Source organism: Nyctereutes procyonoides, unplaced genomic scaffold (assembly GCF_905146905.1).
Source record: "Nyctereutes procyonoides isolate TBG_1078 unplaced genomic scaffold, NYPRO_anot_genome, whole genome shotgun sequence".
Lineage (NCBI taxonomy): Eukaryota > Metazoa > Chordata > Mammalia > Carnivora > Canidae > Nyctereutes > Nyctereutes procyonoides.
This window is the reverse complement of record NW_026575153.1, coordinates 542,413-551,340: the sequence shown is the minus strand read 5'-3', so window position 1 is coordinate 551,340 and position 8,928 is coordinate 542,413. Positions and strand designations below refer to the sequence as shown.

The window sequence follows — 8,928 nt, the reverse complement described above, 5'->3', positions numbered from 1 at the left end:
CTAGATATAAATAAATTTCATAAACTCAGATATTTGGAGATCTGTGGATTCTGGGCACTACTTGTAGAGATATATTTATGATGGCCTCAATGAAATAATTATTTTGTATTTTTCCAGGTCAGTGCAGTGAGGTGAATCTCTCCTTCAAAAAACACCATAGCAACATTGTGTTGGAATGTCAGTTCTTATCTGGCAATAGGAGGGCAAACAAGCTCTTATTTCTATTATAACCAGAGACTCAGCAGCCATAAATTACTTCCAAAATCATAATGTTCTTCTTTTTCTGTTCTCTACTGGCAGTACCCAAAGCACAGAAAATAAACTCTCTCTACTGAAAATAGAGATTCTAAAATTTGTTCCTATGACTTATAAAAAGAAGAGGTGACACCAATAGGATATGACCACATGGATCTCATTACACATGGTGAGGGCTTGGTGAGAAAGGCTGCCACTTCCACTGCATCATCAAATTTACCGAAGAAGAGGATTAGGCCAATTGGCAAGTGCCATTCTTGGGGAATTAAATTTAGAGCTGTTATCACTGCCACACTCACAACAGTACAGTAAAATCAGATGAATATACACAGAAAAGTTGAGAAGTATAAGATTATGTTTCTAACAGCGTACGCTTACCAGAGGGCAACTTAGGATTTATGATGATTTCTGTGTATTCAGGCAGAAGGAGCCAGCATGCAGCAGAGATGTGATTCACATGTGGGCTTCAATTAAGGCTATCAAAGAGCAACAAGGGAACAAGATACAAGGGTAGGAAGGTAATTAGAACTTACTCTTAACATTTCTTAATTGCCAACCTTTATCAGTAGCAGATGGTAGGTGGGCAGGAATTTTGGGGAATAGCCACCTTTTTGACATTACCTCTAATTAAGAAGGCTTCTCAGTTATCAGGACAAACTTTGAAATCATTGTATTTTTCCCAGGTCAATATTAACTCAGAAGGTGTAATGAAGTCTGTTCCCCTTCTGTCTATCATTTACTCTAGCTGCTTCCATCTGTTCTAAGGTGAAAAGATGAACTTTTCAATGATTCTTGTCCAGGCTGCACACTCAGGGGTCCCCAATGACTCATGAGTGTTACTTCTCACTGGGTAAGTTTTAGGGGAGAACCATCCTAATCACATCATTGAGACAGACCTTGGAGAATCTAAAATGGGCTCTAATATGTCAGACCACCATATGTCATAACAAGGGGATTTGATACAAAACAACAATGGAAACAAAACATTGCTACCCAGCACTCAGTTCCAACGCAATACTGTTTTGAAAGAAGGAAACCATCCCAGGCCAGGGAAAGACCAGTGCAGACCAGTTGAAGATGTTTATTATTTTTCTTTATAAATCCTATTCTTAGTAGACCCTAGGTTAAGACAATCACTCTGCCTAAATGCAGTTTTCTTAAAAAAAAAAAAAATGTTTATTTTAGAGAGAGCAGGGGGAGGGGCAAAGGGAGAGTGAGAGAGAGAATCCTCAAGCAGATTACCCACTGAGTGCAGAGCCCAATGTGGGGCTTGATCCCCAACCCTGACATCATGGCTTGAGCCAAAATAAAGAGTTGGCCACTTAACTGACTGAGCCACCCAGATACCCCTAGGTGCAGAATTTTCCTAAATGTCTCCAATTCATGTATCTGTAAATTCCTCTTATAAATACAACATCATCACTGTGACAGCTTCTCTTTTTATAGAACAGTTACTCTACGGCAATGATGTGTGGTTTTCATACCAACAGCATCAGCAACACCTAGAAAGTTGTTAGTAATGCAGATTCTCAGGCCTCACCCCAGGGGCACTGAATCAGAACTCGGGATAGGGCTCAGAAGCCTGTGTTTTAATATGCTCCCCCATATTTCCAAGGCAAACTAAAGTTTTAAGCCATGATCTTAGGAATAGTTACCAGTTAGTGGGTGATAGCCTGTACCATATCATCTACTTTAAAAGCATTATGTCAGCTAGTCATCACAATTACCATGTGAAACAAGTTCTATCATTACTCTCTTTCTATAGGTCAACAATAAAAGGCTTACCAATACAAAGTAACATGGCCAAAGTCCCAAGCTAAAAAGTGGGAGCTAGATTTCTAACCACATTCTGACCAGTCTAAGCTCATACTTCTAACCATTGAAGAATATCCAAGCAGAAATAGAAAAGACAAGAACCCCAATTTTGTGCAAAGATATGCCATAGGCACTTAGAAAAGCCAGCTGTAGGCCCCAAATAGAAAAATTATAGAAAACTTTTCAAAAAATATAAGGCTCTGGGAGTCAGCAATTGACCCAGTGTTGAGAAAAAAAATGGCCTCCCTTAAAGACCTAAAATCTCCTGTAACGTGGAATAAAATATCTGTATCCCATTTTAAAATATGATCTAAGACCAAGTTAGTAAGTGTTTTCCAAAATCTCATTTGGGAGGCAACCAATCTGAAACATTAATAATATATGTTATAGTCCTGGATATTGTGGCAGATGGTGCCTGCATTTCATCTTCATCCTATCTAGTGACCCCAGGAAGGTTACATGTAGGTTAGCTTCCTTGAGGATCATCTTTAACACATTGTGTTTTAGTGCTAAACATTCAATTGAAAAATTGATGGAAGCATGTAAAAACCAGTTTGTATTTGTTTTTTGGAATAAATAAATATATGTTTAGAAAATGTTTAACATATTATGCAGTGCCCTTTGAAGGACTCACATTAAACAAGACAACATGACTTTTCCAAAGGTGATTCATGGTGAGTCATTGGTTCTGCAGGATATTAATGAGCCTCCCAGGAAACTTGTTCTGCTGTTGAGTAGGCCTATAAATACTAGATTACATCTAGTTATCCTATGTCGTTGTTGTACATCTTCTCAGAAGCTTTAGTATGACAGTGTGTTTGTGAATTTCTAAGGAAATTTTAAAAATGGTTAACATAGCTCAGTTCATTGACCCGTGGAATCCTTTTATATATATATATATATATATATATATATATATATATATATATATATATATATATAATCACTGTGGAAAGCTCGAGTTCTGTAGAATATGGGCTAGGATACATTTTTATAATTAAATATCAGGAGAAATATCTTCCTTGAGGCATTGTTATGCTCTCTTTTTGCCTTATGTTCTGGAACTCATAATCAAGTCAGATATGCAATTGTGCAAAATGATAGCATGATGTAGAGAAAACAAGCACAAACTCCAAAGCCTATCTATTTGGATACATCCCAGTTCTACCACTCACTAGCTATACGACTAGCAAAATGCTTGAACTTTGCCTCAGTGCCCTTAGCTGGAAAAGGTTATTCTTAAAAAATAAGACCAACCTCTTAGAATTGTTTCTAAGATTAAAATTTGTGAAGGATTTAGAAGAGTACCTGACATATGGTAAAAACTACAGAAATATTTGTTAACTAGCATTTAAACTAGCTCTCAAAGCTAGTATCATTCACTTTTGATCTAGCTCCTGCTTGTCAGAATCTATTTCTCTTTTATTAATTTTAAGGTATCCAAGTCACTTGTGGGTGGCATACTTTTTTAGAATTATATAAATGATATGAGGGCATGTTTCAAAATGAAGCAGATGGTACAAAAAGGAACTTTCAAAATAAACCAGTCAGTGTTTCTGAGAACAGTTCAGGAAAATAAGTGCCTTGTCAATTTAATGTTAATATAGTTAATGAAGACTCCACTGGATCTGGTTGGTCGATTGTAGGTGCCAGCTTTGTGACACTCCTCCAAGTTTAGTATCTAAATCCATTTGCTCTGATCTTAGTTTCCCAAGAAAACTTTCCTACTGTAATAATCAGCTATAGTGGGCATAATTTATTCCTCTTAACAGTATTTTGGTTTATCTTTTGTTCTTTTCTGACTTTGAGTAAATTCATTTATCAGAGCTTGAATACTCTGAGTAAATTGCTAGCAGTGCGTTTTTATACTGGCAAAGATAAGAAGTTGCAGAAAAAGTTGCAGAAGAGACAGAAACAGAAGCAGTGCCTATGACCAGGGGACATGGAACTGATTATACTGGAGATGACTCTGCTTCCATCCCTAGCTGCCTGAGGGCCGTGCTTTACCCCTATAGATCTCTGGTGATGAAGGCATGCTATTTGAAGAAATGGGGAAAAAAGGTGTTTTCCACCTGACAAGAATATGTTGTGAGACAACAATTAAATCAAGATGGAAGGTAGGTTTGGAACCTGCCAGTGTTAATGAAGATTTATTCACAAGTGACATTTGATCAGAACTACTGGGTGGATTTTTAGATTTCATTAGTTAAAGACATAAAATGGTCGTCTGATTAAAGAGGGGAAAAAACAGTAGGGAGCACCCATAAATTACTATAGCTCAATTAGGTGCAGACAGTTTAGTGAGTGTTTATTACTAGTACAAAGGAAGATTTTCCAATTAGATTAAAAGGTTTTGAAAACAACAGTTATAGGCACAGTGATTTAGACCAATTGCTAGAATAATGTATCGTGAGAAGTTTTATTGATTAAAAGTAAACTGATAAGTGATTTGTAGTGTTCATTGTTTATCAGTAGAACCCCTGCTGTGAGGTACACTTTTCCTCACAAGATCAATGAGAGAACTGGGCTAATTTCTTCTTGCCCTGAAAATTGATAAGAATATAAAGGGCAGCTGTATCACTGCTGAAAATACCACCATGATTTATTCAGGTTAATCATCAAGAAAGTGACATTGCATAAATCATTGGGAATTTACCATGCTGGGCTGGGTCCTTCAAGCTGGTTTCACTGTCATAAGGTGGACCAAAGAAAGACAAAAAGAAGCCTAGGATTTAATCAGACAAAGCCTTCAGCTCACTAAGCTGCCAGGTTACTGAAAAACCTGGACATGGCAAGGAATCAAAGGGAAGTTGCAGAGACACTTTCTCCGATATAATTTATGACAATAATTTGGTGGGATGGAGCCTAAGATGCAGGCTAGTAGTTCATGGGTCCCTTTGCCTTGAGGTATCCATATGACTTCTAGAGGCAGGTCTTGAAGTAGGCATTTCATTGGCCACAAACTTTCTTACTATGTGTGATTAAAATGAAAATGAGAGAAAAACAGAGAAATGGTAGCTGAATCTCTGGATTCTGCAGATAAAAGCATACTAATGTATGCTACACGTAGATATCATGACATATAGTACAGGAATTCTGCATAAGGAAGGGAAGGAGCAAGTATCACCCCCCCCCCAATGTTTAGAGATAAGCAATATTCCCTTTTCTTTTCCTTATTGAAATATATCCCGAATTTGTCATGCTGGAAGATTTGCCCCTTGTGGTTCTATTCTTTCTCATTTGCTTTTTCTAACTTTGACTTTCCTAACTGAAATTCTGTAGCGAGAAGCAGCAGCTTGAAACCTCCAAAGGGCGGAATAAGACAACAAACGAGCATTCCATCTGTTGTGACATTTAGTATTTGCTTTTCCTGAGAAACTGCTTAGTGAATCAATTTCATATTAGCATTAAGGAATTAAGATCTTAGTTCACATGATACATGTACATGTCTATTTCCCCCGAATATGGAGTCTGCCTGGTTTGAATACCCGCATTGCTGTTCCTATGTGCGTGTGTATGACATGGACTTATTTTTCGATGAATGAAATCAAAGGTGTATACCTGAGGTGCCCCGGTGGGGAAGTCAGTGCCACATCCGCCCTGGCCCCAAAGATCACTCCTCTGGGTCTGTCTCCAAAAAAGGTTGGTGTTGACATTGCCAAGGCAACAGGCAATTGGAAGGGCCTGAGGATGACCGTGAAACTGACCATTTGAACAGAGAGGCCCTGACTGAAGTGGTACCTTCTTCCTCTGCCTTGGTTATCAAAGCCCTCAAGAAACCTCCAAGAGACAGAAAGAAGCAGAAAACCAGGAAACACAGTGGAAATATCACTTTTAATGAGATTGTCAACATTGCTTGACAGATGTGATACTGATCTTTAGCCAGAGAACTCTCCAGAAACATTAAAGAGATCCTGGGGACTGCCCAGTCTGTGGGCTGCAGTGTTGACAGCCGTGACTCCATGACATCACAGACAGCATCAGTAGTGTGTGGTGGAATGCCCAGCCAGCTAAGAACTGCCAGGGAAAATATTTCAATACAGCATCATTTGACCAAAACAAAAAACAAAACAAACAAACAAAAAAGGCCTAATCTCTCCACTAATGACTTTTGTCTATAAATGGAGGTATTTTATTTTTATCTTTTTTTCCCCAAAGATTATTTATTTATTAATGAGAGACACAGAGAGAGGTAGAGACACAGGCAGAGGGAGAAGCAGGCTCCATGCAGGGAGCCTGATGCAGGCCTCGATCCATGGTCTCCAGGATCACGCCCTGGGCGGAAGGCAGACGTTAAACCGCTGAGCCACCCAGGGATCCCAAAATGGAGATATTTTGACTTACAAGATAAAAAAAGCATATTAATTTCACTTCTGGTAAATACCTATTTAAATTATCATATATTGCATAAGAGCCATCAAAACATATTTATTGAGACATATTTATCTCTTCAAAGAAAATGCTGAGTTACCACAAACTCTTCAGGTATCTGTCCTAACAATATGTGAGTCTGAGAACACAAGAAGACTGTGGACCACCAATGCTGCTATCTTAAAATGATGTGATTTCCTTTCTGTTATGCATGTTGGAATAAAACAAGTAGTCTTACACTGAAAATCCCTAGCAATCTGAACAATATGCTTAGAAACTAGCAGTTATGTTCTATCATTGAATCCTGTCCATGTGCCTTTGAAATAGCTCAAATGTTATATTCCCTTGTTCATATTTACAATTTGCATTTGCATTTTGTGCCATTATTTCCTCTATTCTAAACTACAGCAATTATCTCAGAAATGACCATGGCTTCTGTTTTCTTCTTTATTCAAATCTATGATCCTAAAATCTTTCATGAGCTACTATTTGCTGAGCACTAAACCGTGTGGTGAAGGCCTGTTGCACAGAATCCCATCTCATTCTCACAGTCACCCTGAGTTAAAGGTGATAACGTAGGTTGGCTCCTTCCACATGGAATCTAACTTCCTCTAAGTGTGCCTTCCTGGGGTCAGAGGTGGGATCGCTAAGTGCCATGCTCCCAGATGCAGTTCCAGACAAGGTTTCAGTGCATCATTCATGTGTATTCATGCAAAACTTGAATGAAGTTGAAGTTGAATGAATTGAGAGAAGTTGAGAGAGATACAGAGTTGGAGGTGTCCATTTTCTATCATCAACTGTAGGAGAGATGCCATGACCCTGTACATAAGAGATCTAGTGGAGACATCTCCATAGAGTAGCGGCATCCTGGTCACGGCAGGAGCAGCGGCTTCTGTTGTGGTCCAGTTCTGCAGTGGGGCTTTGGGCATCACTTTCAAATCTCAGTATCAATACTGTCTTCTTCAGTCAATGGTTCCAAATGCCATTTTATATTCTGTAGTGACTCTCTCCAAACTGAGCCTAAACTCGCCAGAGCGGATGATGGTAACCACAGATGAGCACTAACTCCACAGGTAAATATATTTCCACTGTACATTAGAAATAGAATAGTTAAATGTCTGTTAAGTTTATACAGATAGTGAGTAATTATTTAGGATTCAAATCCAGGGCAAACTATCTGAGACCATGCTTCCAGCATGATGGTATAAAGTGTGTGTATGTTCACTCTTCTATTCTCTCCTTGTAAATTCCTTACTGCTGACAAGATGAAACCTAATTACCTTCACTTGTCACCAAAGGTCACGTTTAACTTCTCCCATGCTTCTTTCTTATTGTTTGTTTCTACCCTAAAGCACTCTGTGATTCCAGTGCCACTGAGCTTCCTCCTGGCCTTGCTCATCTGTGGTGTGTCAAACCCTGATTCCTTCTTTCTTTCTTTCTTTTAAAGATTTTTATTTATTTATTCATGAGAGACATAGAGAGAGGAGAGGCAGAGATACAAGCAAAGGGAGAAACAGGCTCCATGCAGGGAGCCTGACATGGGACTTGATCCCAGGACTCCAGGATCACGCCCTGGGCCGAGGGCAGTGCTAAACCGCTGAGCCACCAGGGCTGCCACCCTAATTCTTTCATCTGGAATTCTTCCCATCCATTTGCCCAAATCCTACCTATACTTTGGAGGATTTATTCTTAAACTATTTCTTTAAGAAAATTGTAATGCATAACGATCCTTTGGTTTTAATTTCATATTGCTTTAAAGCACCAAATACCCAACTGAGACAGGAGACTGAAATGGTTAAAGGGTAATTTAAGAAAAAAAAAAAAGAGAGGGATATTATGACCAGAGGAAGCCAGAAAGTGTTCCTTACTAGGCAGAAACAAAAGATGTCTCCTAGACCACTAAACACTTGCGGATAAATTGTGGAAAGCTGGTATGAATCTGCAGAGGAGGAAACATCATGTTGGTTTGGGAAGTTTGGAGGGCTTAATCATGCATGTGGACAAAAGTATGCCAATTAGATGTTTTTCCAAAAGCCTTTCATGAAGGATATTAATATTAGTCATTTCAAAGTTATAACTATTGTGTTTTCTCAGCAGATTCAGAAGAATAATAGGGAGAACTAAAAGGGCTCATCTACAGAGGGTATGATACTAATCCTGGTGGTTTTCTGGCATTGGAACTAGGCTTGGTCCTTGTAACAGATTGTATTATGTTCTGAATTATTTTCTCCCTCCTTCCCTGTTAGAAGATTACATATTTCTATCTTTTACCATGTGACTTGCTATCCCCTTCTGTGGAAAGAGTATACTTTCCAACCTCATGGTACCATGCTGGTCCAAATGATTTACTTTGGGCATTGGAATTAGAGTAGAAGTGAGAATATGGCAATTGTGAGTAGAAGGTTTGAGAGCCATTGCATACTTTGGTTTGGTCTCCTTTCCTCTCTTATAAGAATCCTATGTTCAAGATAGGGCCTTCAGGCTCTA

General features: G+C 38.7%; 1 pseudogene; it reads left to right on the top strand.

The window, feature by feature from the left end:
* The first annotated feature begins 5,607 nt into the window (after nt 1–5,607).
* On the top strand, nt 5,608–6,084 carry LOC129501947 (60S ribosomal protein L12-like; annotated as a pseudogene).
* Nucleotides 6,085–8,928: the final 2,844 nt, after the last annotated feature.